Source organism: Macaca mulatta, chromosome X, assembly GCF_049350105.2.
Source record: "Macaca mulatta isolate MMU2019108-1 chromosome X, T2T-MMU8v2.0, whole genome shotgun sequence".
In the NCBI taxonomy this organism is placed as follows: Eukaryota; Metazoa; Chordata; class Mammalia; order Primates; family Cercopithecidae; genus Macaca; species Macaca mulatta.
In genome coordinates this window covers 110080371-110095968 of record NC_133426.1, presented here as the reverse complement: position 1 = coordinate 110095968, position 15598 = coordinate 110080371, and the positions used below count along the sequence as shown (strand labels likewise).

Below are 15598 nucleotides of genomic sequence, written 5' to 3'. Positions count from 1 at the left end.
CAAAGAGAATACTTGGAAATGTGACAGAAAGCAGGGATAAGTTTAGACTTTTCTAAACGCCAACTCATAGTTTTGAAAGGAATATCAGAATTGTAAAACAACACAACTATCATCAAAACAAGTGACTCAGGCAAAAATCATAAATGGATACTCGCTCTACGCTAAATCCCATGAGAGTCACAGAGTCACCATGGTAACCAGGCTAGCCAAGGAACACTGGGAAAAAACAAACAACCCCCTATATCTTGTTACTAACAAGTGCTAGGAAATGAATAGCGCTGACGTAATACATGGTAATTAGTCTCAACACCTCATCATACACATTCCTGGCAGCTTCAGCAACATACAAATTGATACATTCACAAATACTCATATGGATGCATGCCCTCTCCCCAATGCTCTCTCACCATCCAAGATCCCAGGAATTTTTTAAGGTGGGTTTACTGGGGACAAAAAAATACAACCTTACATTTTAACATATTCAAATATAGCAGAAACATAAAGTTGAAAGCTACTAACCTATATTATTTTAGTGATTGATTTTTCTGGAGATTACCTGTAGAACTGTTGGGGGTACGTTTTTATCCCTAGTTTCAGTGTATTGCCAATGATTTCTAAAAGCTAATATAGAAATACATGTACATGCACATTAAGCATCAAATATCTTTTCCATCCTAGAGTAGCCTGTACTTTTTACCGGGATTCTTCAATAGTCATTATTAAAAATCTGGTTGCTGGTGGTTCCATGAAAATGTAATAACTAAGAATTCTATTTAAGAAATAATGCCATTGACAGCAGCATCAACAAGTATGAAATATTTTTGAATTATCTGCTCATAGATATGGAACATTTGTACATTGAATACTACAAAACATTGCTGAGAGAAGGAAGACCCAAAGAAGTAGAGGACATACTGTGTTCATGAGTCAGAAGACTCAGTATTGTTAAGACGTTTATTCCCCACAAACTAATATGCAGATTCAGTGCAATCCGAATAAATATTCTATATATTTTTCAAAGAAATTAGCAAGTGGATGTTAAAATCATATACAAATACAAAACACCTAAACTGTGAAAAAAAACTGTAAAAAAGAACAAAGGTATAGGACAAACACTACCTAATTTCAAAACTCATTATAAACCTACAGTAATCAAGACAGTGTGCTATTACCATTGAAGGGGAAAAGTAGATCAAAAGGACAGGATAAGGAATCCAGAAGTAAACCCATGAACACACGGACAACTGATTTTTTGACAATGATGTAAAGACTATTCAGTGAAAAATAGTCTTTTCAACAAATGGTTCTGTAATAAGTAGATATCCATATACACAAAAATAAACTGTAATCCATATATCACAACATACAAAATCAATTCAAACTGAATCTGAGACCTAACTATAAAATCCAAATGTATAAACTCCTACAAGAAAAGACAGGAGTAAATCCTTGTGACTGTGAATAGGTAAACCTTTTTTAGATAGGATATCAATAAAAACACCTTAACCCTAAATAAATTATAAATGGCACTTCCTCAAAGTTAAAAATTTCTGCTCTTCCAAAAGACACTGTTGAGAGAATGGAAAAATAAACCAATGACTGGGGAAAAGTATTTGAAAAATCGTATAACTGACAAAGAATTTATATCCAGAATATATAAAATCATTTAAAAGTAAGAAGTAAACAGACACTCCAATAAATAAATGGGAAAATAATAGAAACAGAAACTTTACCAAAGAATATATACAAATGGCAAGTAATCACACGAAAAGATGTTTAACAATAATAGTTGTTAAGAAAATGTAGGCCAGGCGCAGTGGCTCATATTAGCCTGTAATCCCAGCACTTTGGGAGGCTGAGGCAGGCAGATCATGAGGTCAGGAGTTTGAGACTAGCCTGGCCAACATGGTGAAACCCTGCCTCTACTAAAAATACAAAAATTAGCCAGGTGCAGTGGTGGGCGCCTGTAATCCCAACTATTCAGGTGGCTGAGGTAGGAGAATTGCTTGAACCCAGGAGGTGGAGGTTGCAGTGAGCTGAGATTGTGCCACTGCACTCCAGCCTGGGTGACAGAGCAAGACTCTGTCTTGAAAAAAAAAAGGTAAATTAAAACTCTAATGAGATATTACTATGCACCCGTGAGAATGGCTAAAGTGAAAAAGACTGACCATACCAAGCTTTGGCAAGGTTGTGGAGAATGGAATTCTCATATACTGCTGATGGGAATGAATAAGGAATGGTACTACCACTTTGGAAAACAGTTTGGCAGTTTCTTACAATTTTAATCTCACATCTACCATATGATCCAGACATTGAACTCCTAGTGTTTACCCTAGAGAAAGAAAGCATGTGTACATATAAAGACATTTACACAAATGGTTATGGCAGCTTTATTTAGAAGAACCCCAAACTGAAAACTACCTACTGTCCATGAAAAAGTAAACGGATAAAACAAATTGTGGTATATCCATATACTACTTAGCAATTTTATAAAGGAATTATTCAATCATGCAACAATGAGGATAAATCAAAAAGTTAAACCCCATCTCTACTAAAAATAGAAAAATTAGTCAGGCGTTGTGGTGGGCACCTGTAATCCCAGCCACTCAGTGAGGCACGAGAATTGCTTGAACCTGGGAGGTGGAGATTGTAGTAAGCCACGATCGTACCACTGCACTCCAGCCCAGACGACAGTGAGACTCCATCTCACAAAAAAAAAAAAAAAAAAAAAGAAAAACGGTCATCACTCAAGGATGCCCACTTTCACCACTTCTATTCAACATAGTACTGGAAATCCTAGCCAGAGCAATCAGACAAGAGAGGGGAGGAAATCAAACTGTTGCTATTCATCAACGATATGATCATATACCTAAAAAATCCAAAAGACTTACCCAAAAGACTCCTAGATCTGATACACGAATTCAGTAAAGTCTCAGGTTACAAAGTCAATGTAAACAAATCAGTAGCACTGCTATACACCAATGACCAAGCTGAGAATCAAGAACTCAATCCTTTTTACAACAGCTGCAAAAAAATAAAAATAAAAAAATAAACCTAGGAATATACTTAACCAAGGAGGTGAAAGATCTTTATGAGGAAAACTACAAAACACTGCTGAAAGAAATCATCGATGACACAAATAAATGGAAACACATCCCATCCTCATGGATGGGAAGAATCAATATTGTGAAATGACCATACTGCCCAAAGCAATCTACAGATTCAATGCAATTCCCATTTTCCATCAAAATATCATCATTTTTCACAGAACTAGAAAAAATCCTAAAATTCATATGCAACTGTAAAACAGCCCATATAGGCTGGGTACAGTGGCTCATGCCTGTAATCCCACCACGTTGGGAGGCCAAGGTGGGTGGATCACCTGAGGTCAGGAGTTCGAGACCAGCCTGGCCAACATGGTGAAACCCCATCTCTACTAAAATACAAAAATTAACTGGGCCTGGTGGTGGGCACCTGTAATCCCGGCTACTTGGGAGGCTGAGGCAGGAGAATTACTTGAAACTGGGAGGCGGAGATTGTGCTGAGTGGAGATTTTGCCATTGCACTCCTGCCTGGGCAACAAAGTGAGACTCCATCTCCAAAAAACAAAAAAACAAAACAAACAAACAAACAAAAAACCTGCCCAGCCCACATAGTCAAAATAATTCTAAGCAGAAAGAACAAATCTGGAAGCATCACATTACCAGACGTCAAATTATACTACAAGGCTATAGCTACCAAAACAGCATGGCACTGGTATAAAAATAGGCACTTAAACCAATGGAAAAGAATGGAGAACCCAGAAATAAAGCCAAATACTTATAGCGAACTGATCTTTGACAAAGCATACTAAAACATAAATTGAGGAAAGGACCCCCTATTCAATAAATGGTGCTGGGAAAACTGGCTAGCCACATGAAGAAGAATGAAACTGGATCCCCGTCTCTCACATTATACAAAAGTCAACTTAAGATGCATCAAACACTTAAATCTAAGACCTGAAGCCATAAAAATTCTGGAAGATAACATCAGAGAAACTCCTGTGGACATTGGCTTAGGCAAAGAATTTGTAACTAAGACCCCAAAAGCAAATGCAACAAAAACAAAAATAAATAAATGGGACCTAATCAAAAAGCTTCTGCACAGCTAAAAAAAAAAATATTCAGCAGAGTAAACAGACAACCCACAGAGTGGGAGAAAATACTTTCAAACTATGCATCCAACAAAGGACTGATATCCAGAATATACAAGAAACTCAAATCAGCAAGAAAAAAGAAATAATCCCATCAAAAAGTAGGCAAAGGACATGAATAGACATTTCTCAAAAGAAGATATACAAACAGCCAACAAAAATAATGAAAAAATGCTCAATATCACTAATCATCAGGGAAATGCAAATTAAAACCACAATGAGATACCACCTTATGCCTGCAAGAATGTCTATAATTAAAAAGTCAAAAAACAATCGATGTTGGCATGGATGTGGTGAAAACGGAGCACTTTTACATTGCTGCTGGGAATGTAAATTAGTACAACCACTATTGAAAACAGTACGGAGATTCCTTAAGGAACTAAAAGTAGATTTACCATTCGATCTAGCAATCCCACTACTACATACCCAAAGGAAAAGAAGTAATTACATGAAAAAAACACATGCACATGCACGTCTATAGCAGCACAATTCGCAATTACAAGGATATAGATCCCAACCAAAGTGCTCATCAACCAAAGAGTGGATAAAGAAAATGTGGCATATATATACACCACAGAATACTATTCAGCCATAAAAAGGAATGAAATAATGTCTTTTGCAACAACTTGGATGGAACTGGAGGCCATTATTCTAAGGGAAATAACTCAGGAATGGAAAACCAAATACCATATGTTCTCACTTATAAGTGGGAGCTAAGCTATGAGGATGCAAAAATCACTCTATAGAGTGATATAATGGACTGTGGGGACTTGGGGAGGGGGATACTGTGAGGGTAGTGAGGGATAAAAGACAATATATTGGGTACAGTATATACTGCTGAGATGACAGGTGCACCAAAATCTCAGAATTCACCAATAAATAACTCATCCATGTAACCAAAAAACACCTGTTCCACAAAAACTATTGAAATTTTAAAAAATTAAAAAAGAAAAAAAGATAAAAAGTGTCATGGTTGCCATAATGATGGTAGGTTTCTATGGCAACCAGCATGCTTAGGCTGGTCCTGCATACCAGAAATGCCTCCACACACTCCTCCCCTCAGGCTCTTGCCTTCCCCTGAAAGCAAAACACCTTCAGTCTTCAGGCCACCACCTGAGAAATATTAAGAATTAGAGGAACTAACCTCATACAAGGGTGATTTGTGGAATTCTGCCCAGTTTGGGAAACAAAGCATCTCCCCATTGTCAGGAGTTTTGCTTGCTTTAAAAGTGACAGTAGGGAAGTAACATCACTACACAGAGACCGAGGGAGGAATCTTAAGGCTCTTTGAGATGAACTGGCCCTCTGAGGGTGATGTGTAAAACACATACCATGAAGCAATTAGCTGTCCGTGGCAGAAAACTAAGAGACCATCCATAATCATGTGACTGAATAACCTAGGAAGATTTAAAAAAAAAAAAAAAAAGTCATGTAAGGAATCTCAAAGTTATTTCAGGGAAGCAGGGCTAGAATATTATACTTATTTAGCTGGCAGAAACTCATTCAATTGCATCATATATTGGGATACCCTGGGAAATTTTTATCCTCTGTTCCTGGTATTTTCTCCCATACGGAGGCACATCCATAACAAAAACAGTTCTAGCTTCTCTATACGCTCTCTGTGCACTCACTCCTTCTCTATGGCAAAAATCACTTATGTGATTAGTACTTCAAAGGAGAACCAGGGGTTGCACAGCCCAGGCTCTCTCCCTTCAAAATTCTTGGTAGTAATAAGCAATTAACCAGCATATGTTCTGCTATGTCCCTGGGGGTTTGGGGGATAGGTCTAACAACAGGCCTGCAGCTCTTCTCCTCTTTCCTCTTTTTGCTGGCTCCCCAACTATTACTATGGTCTTACTCCAAAATGCTTGGGACTTAAAGGGGTTCCCCAAATATACCCCCTCTACAAGTCTGAGCTCTAAGCCAACTAAAAAATATGCCAAACCGATAAAGAAAGCAATACATTGACTCTATTCTTTATAAAGGTGAAATTGGAAAAGGTACCTTAGATCTGCCGAAAAGACATTTCTTCTTAATGAACCCCAGAGTTGGACAGACTTATCCACTAAGTGGTGCTGTGTGGGGACAGTCATGAAAGTCAAACACTGCAGTGTACATCCTGTTTGCTATCTGGTAGAGTCCTGTCTACGTGTGCCGAAGGAAAGTAGCTTCCTTGCAAGGCTATCCCTATAGCAGATGAAATAGTTTCAGGACACTCTTTTGAGAAACACTTCTCAAAGTGAATAAATACCCCTTGTTCTGATTAAATACTCACCTAGCAACCTAGAAGGAATATGGCTTTTCATGTGGCTCATGGAGCCATTCGTAGCAGCAGCCTCTCAATTCTTTAACTCTGTGTAACTGCAGTGAAGCCTCATTTCATGGAGGGGAATTAAAAGTAGGTTCCACATTCCAAGAGTAGGGTGAAATCATATATCAAGAAAATTCCCTTGAAAATCCATTTGAGATGCAATTGAGGAAATTTTCAGAAACTGATACCTATACATAAACCCACATGCAGACTATGGCCAAAATTATAACAAAGTCCTACCAAGTCTTCATGGATAATAGAGTCCCTATATTATCCAATGATAACAGAAAAGGAGGAAGAGTACACCCAAACCACAGATATCCATTTCTGCTTAATAAAACATCCTAAACATTAGCCATTTATTATCTCTCAAGATTCTGAGTATTGACAGGGCTCATTTGGGTGTTTTTCTGTTCTATATGGTGTCTGCCACCCGGGGCTGCCTCTCCCTGTGCTGTCACCTTAATCATCTGGAGGCTTCACTTGTTTGGTACATCCAAAAGAGATCACTTGCATGGATGATGACTGGTGCTGGCATCTGCTGAGAGCTCACCTGGGGCTGTTGACCAGACCAGAGCACCTTGGTCCTACCCTGTATTGCAACCCCAGGTATAGGATATGAAATACAAAAGACTCATTAACTTTGAAATCCAGAAAAAATAACTAGTACTTTTTAGTATATGTGGCACATAATATAATTTTGTTTTTTTGAAATTCAAACTTAAATGGGCATCTTGTGTTTTCATTTGCTAAATCTGACCATCCTATGGGATGAGCCTCTGAATTTGTAAGTTAAAAACCATATGAGATAATACTTCCAATGGGGCAGAACTGGGGAAAATGGGATGATCAGATGAAAAACTAACACAAAATCTGGGAATAAAACAAATGCAAAACCCTGGAAATAACAATAAAAGCTAGTCGGAGGAGTAAAGAGGAAATGGGCACTCACATACACTGTTGGCATCAAATGGACATATCTGGTTCTAAGGCCATATTATTATGATTTAATGACTTGAATGGCCTTTGTACAGAAGTCCTATTACCACCACCAAGAGAGTTTCAGCTGAGGGTTTACAAAAGGCTCATCAATGTGACTCTGATTTGCATCCTGATTAGGGGCCCTGGCTGAGACAGGAGGTCAAGTTGCCACATAAGTTCCCTGTTCTAGGGAAGAAACACAGCTTCTACTTATGGAGCAGGTTGTTCAGAGGGTCCTAGCTCCAGGTTCTTCATGTCAGCATCTGGATTTAATCTCATGACAGCCCTGCTAGTGAGGTATCAATATCCTCTCTTCATGGATGTATGTGACTACAAAACAGATACTGCTAACCACAGAGCTAGATAGTAAAGTGGTTGCTCACCAGACCCACTGCCAGAGCCAGGAACAGAACCTACCAGCCTAGGTACCTTGAATTGCTGGTGAGAGATCTTTAGCAAATTTATCAGGATACGTGCTGCTGTGAGGTTTATCTGTTCTCCCTGTGTTTACCCTTTCTGCAGGAGGAAGCCAGCCTTTGTGCCCCCTCCCCTTGTCTGAAGGGAGGTTTATGGCAGGGCCAGAGGCAGAAGCAAAGGCCCCTCACCTGCCTGTGCCTTTGAGGACACAGAAAGGGGACAGGCGGGAGACTTCTTCAGGCAGGGATGAGATTGGATTCTACAAGTCCCTCCAGGAGTAGAGACCTGAGCACTGTTCCATATCAATGCTTGAAGTATCTCCATGGATGGTTTATTGTGGTTAGGAGTACGTGTTTTGTAGCACCTTGTCATGGTAGATTTTCTAGTTTGAACCAAGAGGTAGAAGAACATGAGTACTGCTCTATATCAGTGCTTGAGGTGGATCCAGCCATGAGACAGATTTTCTTGTTTGGATGGAAGAATGGATGAAGCAGGGTCAGGGGCGGGGGCCTGAAGGCAACAAGCCAGCTAGGAAAATGCCCAGTCTGAAGTAGCTGGGACATGTAAGCGATGATGGCTATGGCCTCTTCAGTCTGTATCTGGATAAGTTGCCATAGCAACATTGCTTTGTCAAAGAGCATGAACATTAAGAGCTAGCCTGATTAAATTTTAAAATCTTTTATACTAATGTCTCCCAACAAAATACGGGATGAAAGTACATGTTTTACTAGATCTGTGCAAATAATGTATTTCACAACATTATTACTTTTCATTTTTCCTTATTTCTTTATGAATGGCATATGCCTTAGTTCGTTTGCACTGCTGTAACAAAATACCTGAGACTAGGTAATTCATAATGAACAGAAATGTATTGGGTCACAGTTCTGGAGGCCGGGGAGTTCAAGATCAAGATGCCAGCATCTTGTGAGGGCTTTCTTGCTGTGTCATCACAAGGTAGAAGGCAAGAGGGCAAGTGAGAGTGAAAGGGGGCCAAACTTGCCCTTGTATAAACTTGCCCTTGGCCCTGTGATAAGAAATCCACTCTTGTGATGATGGCATTAATCCATTCATGAAGGCAGAACCCTCATGGCCCAATCGCTTCTTTTTTTTTTTTTTTTTTTTTTTTTTTGAGACGGAGTCTCGCTCTGTCGCCCAGGCTGGAGTGCAGTGGCCAGATCTCAGCTCACTGCAAGCTCCGTCTCCTGGGTTTACGCCATTCTCCTGCCTCAACCTCCCAAGTAGCTGGGACTACAGGCGCCCGCCACCTTGCCCGGCTAGTTTTTTGTATTTTTTAGTAGAGACGGAGTTTCACCGTGTTAGCCAGGATGGTCTCGATCTTCTGACCTCGTGATCCGCCCGTCTCGGCCTCCCAAAGTGCTGGGATTACAGGCTTGAGCCACCGCACCCGGCCTTTTTTTTTTTTTTTTTTTTTAAAGAAACAGGGCCTCACTCTCTCACCCAGGCTGCAATCATAGTTCACTGTATCCTCAAATTCAAGGATAGTTCACTGTATCCTCAAATCTCAAGTAATTCTCTCTCAGCCTCCCAAGCAGATGGGAACACAGGCATGCAGCACCATGCCTTGCTAACTAATTACCACTTAATTATCCCACATCTTAATACAGATTGAGCATCTCAAATCTGAAAATATGAAATCTGAAATCCTCCAATATCGGAAGCAGTTGAGTGCAAATATAACCTGCAGAAATACTCACTAGAGCATTTCAGATTTTGAATTTTTTGATTTGGGATGCTCAACTGGTAAGTATAATGCAAATATTTAAAAATCTGAAAGCTAAAACACTTCTAATCCCAAGCATTTTGAATAAGTTATACTCAACTATACTGTAACAATGGCAATCAAATTTCAACACGCGTTTTGGCGGGGACAAACATTTAAACCATAGCATCTCATCGATGGCCCCTCAAAACTAATGTCCTTTTCATATACAAAATACATTCATTCCATCCCAATAGCCCCACAAGTGTTAACTCATTCCAACATCAACTCAAAAGGCCTAAGTCTGGAGTCTTTTCTAACTCAAGGGAAGGCATGATTCATCCTGAGGCAAATTCCTCTCCAGCTGTGAGCCTGTGAAATCAAAACAAGTTATGTGTTTTAAAATGCAGTGGTGGGACAGGCAATGAATAGACACTCCCATTCCAAAAAGGAGAAATAGACAAGAAAAGAGGGTCCCAAGTAAGTCCAAAATTCAACAGGGCGAACAACATTAAATTTTAATGCTCCAGAATAAGCTTCCTTAACCTCATGTCCCATCTCCTGGACACACTGATGTGAAATTGGGCCCCCAAGGCCTTAGGCAGCTCTGCCCCTATGACTTTTCTGGGCTTAGCCCACACAGCAGTTCTCATAGGTTGGAGTCTCATGCCTGTAGCTCTCTTAGGCTGATGTTGCACAGTGGTAGCCCTACAGTTCTGGGGTCTCTCAGGCAGTCTGCTCCCAAAATTCTACTAGGCATTGTCCCAGTGGGGACTCTCTGCAGTGGCTCTGACCCCACAGTTCTGACTAGAGAGAGCCCTGACTAAGGAAGTGGCCAGCAGAACTTCCACATCAAAGCTGGGTTTCCACTGGGCATTGCCCTAGTGAGGGCTCTCTGCTTTTGCTCCACCTCTGCAACAAGTCTCTGCTTGTCCACCAAGGCTGTCTGAAACATCTTTTAAAATCTAGGTAGAGGAAGACATGCCCACACAGCTCTTGCATATTGCACACCTGCAAAGTTAGCATCATGTGGATTCCACCAAGATTTATGACTTGTAACTTCCAGAGTGGCAGGTAGAGCTGCACCTTGGCCCATTTGAGCCATGACTGGGGTAGCCAAGAAATGCTGTACTAGAATACGGGGAGCAGAAAATTGAAGCAGCCCTGGGACGTGAGTCCAAAGGTTCTAAGGTCATCCTCAGCCTCTCTTTTTGACATATTTCCTTCACCCAGGTCTTGGCACTCAGAGCCTGTGATGGGAAGGGTGGCACTGGTAATCTCTGAAGTGACTTTGGGTTCATTCTCCCACTGTTCTGATGAATAGCCCCTGGCTTCCTTCTATCCACACTAATCTCCTTATGAAATGGTCACTTGGAAACATCCTTGGTTTCCTCTCCTGAAAGTGCTCTTTGATTCTCTACCACCTGACCAGGCTGAGAATCCTTTAAATCTCTAAGTTTTGTTCCCCACCACCACCCACCCCCTGCTTTTTTTTTTTTTTTTTTTTTTTTTTTTTTTTTTTTTGAGATAAAGTCACTCTATTGCCCAGGGTGGCATGCAGTGGCGTGATCTTGGCTCACTGCAACCTCCGCCTCCTGGGTTCAAGCGATTCTCCTGCCTCAGCCTCCTGAGTAGCGGGGATTACAGGCATGTGCCACCTCACCTGTCCAATTTTTGTATTTTTAGTAGAGATGGGGTTTCACCATGTTGGCCAGGCTAGTCTCGAACTCCTAATCTCCAGTGATCCACCTGCCTTGGCCTCCCAAAGTGCTGGGATTACAGGTGTGAGCTACCGTGCCTGGTTCTCTTTTAATTATAAATTGCATCTTTAAATCATTTTTTTCCTCTAGCATTTTACTGTATACAGTTGAAGGAAGACACACAACATATTGATTTTTTTTTGTTTAGATGTTTCTTTCACCGATTTCCTAGCTCACTGCTCTTCATCTATGCCTTCCACAAAGCCCTTGCGTGGGCATGGAAATAATTCAGCCAAGTTCTTTGCCACTTTATAATGAAGATGGCCTTTTCTCCAGTTTATAATACTTTGTTCCTCATTTCTATGTGAGACCTCATCGGAATGGCCTTTGCTGTCCATATTTCTACCAACATTCTGATCATTACTAAAGGGTCAAAGATTTTACCAAAATATTTGTCAGGGGGAAAGTCAGGAGAGCAAAATCACCAGGTGGCCATCGAGTAAGCCCTAGAGACAAAAACTCCTTCTCTGAGGAATTTAGAAGTGTAATGAAGAAAGTCAAGAACACCTGGTGACCATCAGACAGGGAATTCTGAGGCAAAATTCCTTATCTGAGGAATTTAGAAGTAATTAAACTTCCCTAGTACCTAAAGGTTCCAGGCCTCTTTCAAAAATTTTCTAAGTAACTAGAATTTCTACACATCTCTGGAATCCATGCATGTCAAAACTCATTGTGCAGCCCTTGTTGACATTAAGGAACCAAAATGTCTACAAATATAATCACTTATCATGACCTACATGGCTAATATGGTCCAAATGACACTTAAGCTCCCACTTTGAGGTCCATAAATGCTGCATTCTTCTGCAACATTGTTTCTTTCTAATAAAACTTTCCTTTTTCAAACCTATACTGTTGTCAGTAAATTCTTAACAACCTGCAAGTCGACCACTTTCTGATGCTGGGGCTGACACCTCACCCAGTAATTACCACTTAAGTAATCTCTAAGAAGTTTCAGACTTTCCCTACAGTTCTCTTCTTTGAGCCCTCACCTGAATTGCTCCATTTATGGAAATCTAGGTTTTTTACTCTGCTCCTCCAAATTTTTCCAGCCTCCACCCATTATCCAGTTCCAAAGCTGCATCTATGTTTACAGGTTTGTTTTTTGTTTTTTGTTTTTGTTTTTTTTTTGAGACGGAGTCGCCCAGGCTGGAGTGAAGTGGCGCGATCTCGGCTCACTGCAAGCTCCGCTTCCCAGGTTCACGCCATTCTCCCGCTTCAGCCTCCAGAGTAGCTGGGACTACAGGCGCCCGCCACCACGACCGGCTAATTTCTTTTTTTTGTATTTTTAGTAGAGACGGGGTTTCACCGTGTTAGCCCGCCTCGGCCTCCCAAAGTGCTGGGATTACAGGCTTGAGCCACCGCACCCGGCCGGTTTTTTGTTTTGTTTTGTTTTGTTTTTTTACAGCAACAGCCAGGCTTCTTGACACCAATTTCCTGTCTTAGTCTGTTTTTGCTGCTCTAAGACAATACCTGGGACTGGGTAATTTATAATTAACAGAATTTTATTGGCTCACAGTTATGGAGGATGAGAAATTGAAGATTCAGGGACCAGCATCTGGTGAGGGTCTTCTCGGTGTGTCATCACAGGGCAGAGGGCAAGAGACAAAGAGGACCTGAATGTACCCTTTTATAACAGATTCATTCCTGCAATAATGAACCACCTTCTGTAATAATGACAATCCATTCATGAAGGTAGAGCCTTCACAGCCCAAACACTTCTCAAAAGTTCTGTAAACCACAGGTAAAATTCTAAGCCCCCCCAACAGACTGATAGACCTCCCCTCTTGGCCAATGGCATTCCAAAGTAAATCTGAAAATCTAGTTCAGGTCATGACGGGAATGGGTGGTCAGACATGCCTCATTATGCTATTCTGTCTTTGGAATTCAGGCACAACTAACCAGCACTAACATTAAAAGAGATCTTAAGACTGACAAAACAAGACTTTGTAGCAATAAAGACACCAAATAAGACACCAAATTCCAGACTGACTCTAGTATAGCATCACAAGATAGCAGGCCCTGAAAGGAATCAAAGAATTTTACCACAAAACGTATTTCCTTGACATATTTTGAAACGGTCCTGCAAAGTTGTCTCTTCTGGCAAAAATCTACATTCTGTAGAGAATTCCCTATCCTTTCCAGGTCTTTCCTCTGATCCAGGAGAGAATTAACCAAGAGTCTGGCACCTTTTTAGGTCTGATAAGAGCTCTGAAGCCTCTCTCTGGAGCTGCATCTACATGATAAAACCTTGGTCTCCACAACCCCTTGTTCTTAACCCAGACATTCCTATTGATTCCAGGTCTTTAGATAATAACTCTTTCAACCAATTGCCAATCAGAAAATCTTTAAAACCACTTATGACCTGGAAGCCCCCTCCCCAGCTTCCAGTTGTCCTGCCTTTCCTGACCAAAGCAATGTACATCCTATATGTATTTATTGATAACTTATATCACCCTAAAATGTATAAAATCAAGCTGTATGGGAGGCCGGGGGGGTGGGGTGGATCATCTGAGGTCAGGAGTTCGAGACCAGCCCAGCAACATGGCAAAATCCAGTGTCTACTAAAAATACAAAAATTAGCTGGGTGTAGTGCCACGCACCTGTAATCCCAGGTACTCAGAAGGCTGAGACAGGAGAATTGCTTGAACTGGGAGGTGGAGGTTGCAGTGAGCTGAGATCATGCTGCTGCACTCCAGCCTGGGCAACAGAGCAAGACTCTGTCTCAAAAAGCAAAACAAAACAAAAACAAGCTGTAGCCTTACCACTTGGGCACACTTTCCCAGAATATCCTGGGGCTGTATCATAGGCCATTGTTCACTCATATTTGGCTCAGAATAAATCTCTTCAAATATTGTATCGAGTTTGACTTTTTTCTTTTTTCTTTTTTTTTTTTTTTTTTTTTTTTTGAGACGGAGTCCCACTCTGTCGCCCAGGCTGGAGTGCAGTGGCCAGATCTCAGCTCACTGCAAGCTCCGCCTCCCGGGTTCACGCCCGTTCTCCTGCCTCAGCCTCCCGAGTAGCTGGGACTACAGGCGCCCGCCACCTCGCCCGGCTAGTTTTTTGTATTTTTTAGTAGAGACGGGGTTTCACCGTGTTAGCCAGGATGGTCTCGATCTCCTGACCTCGTGATCCGCCCGTCTCGGCCTCCCAAAGTGCTGGGATTACAGGCTTGAGCCACCGCGCCCGGCCGAGTTTGACTTTTTTCATTGACAGTCCCACTGAGACACAGTAGGGATGGGACTTGCCTCTTTCAACCAAAAATTATCTGAGACAAGTCTCAATCAATTTAGAAAGTTTATTTTGCCAAAGTTAAGGATGCGCCCATGACACAGCCTCAGGAAGTCCTGATGACATGTGCCCAAAGTGGTCGGGGTACAGCTTGATTTGGACATTTTAGGGAGACATAATATATCAATCAATACATGTAATATTTACATTGGTTCAATCTGGAAGGGTGGCGCAACTCAAAGGGGGGGAGGGAATGGGGGTGGGGATGTGGGCTTCCAGGTCATAGATAGATTTAAACATTCTGATTGGCAACAGGTTGAAAGAGTTCTTATCTATAGAAAAGAATGTCTGGGTTATGATAAGGAGTTGCAGAGACCTAGGTTTTTTTGTTTTTGTTTTTGTTGTTGTTGTTGTTGTTGTTGTTTGTTTTTTGAGACCAAGTCTCGCACTGTCGCCTGGGCTGGAGTGCAATGGCGCAATCTCGGCTCACTGCAACTCTGCCTCCCAGGTTCAAGTGATTCTCCTGCCTCAGCCTCCCAAGTAGCTGGGATTACAGGCGCTCACCACCACACCCGACTAGTTTTTTGTATTTTTAGTAGAGACGGGTTTTCACTATGTTGGCCAGGCTGATCTCAAAGTCCTGACCTCATGATCCACCCGCCTCAGCCTCCCAAAGTGCTGGGATTACAGGCGTGAGCCACTAGGTTTTATCATGCAGATGAAGCCTCCAAGTAGCAGGCTTTAGAGAGAATAGACTGTAAATGTTTCATATCAGATTTAAGGTTTGTGTTAATATTAATGCTGGAGGGGTAAAATGAGGCATGTCCAACCACCACTTCCCATGATGGCCTAAACCAGTCCTTCAGGTTAAATTTTAGAGTGCCCTCCCTGGCAGAACAGGAAGTCCACTCAGATGGTTGCATGGCAGGCATTTAAATTTTATTTTTGGTTTATCGCCCTCATCCTCACAAATGCATTTTTGTTTTCCA

General features: G+C 41.3%; 1 long non-coding RNA gene across 1 annotated transcript in view; it reads right to left on the bottom strand.

The window, feature by feature from the left end:
- The window catches only part of LOC106995279 (uncharacterized), a 112697-nt gene that overhangs the window by 38376 nt on the left and 58723 nt on the right, over positions 1 to 15598 (bottom strand). The window lies entirely within an intron of this gene.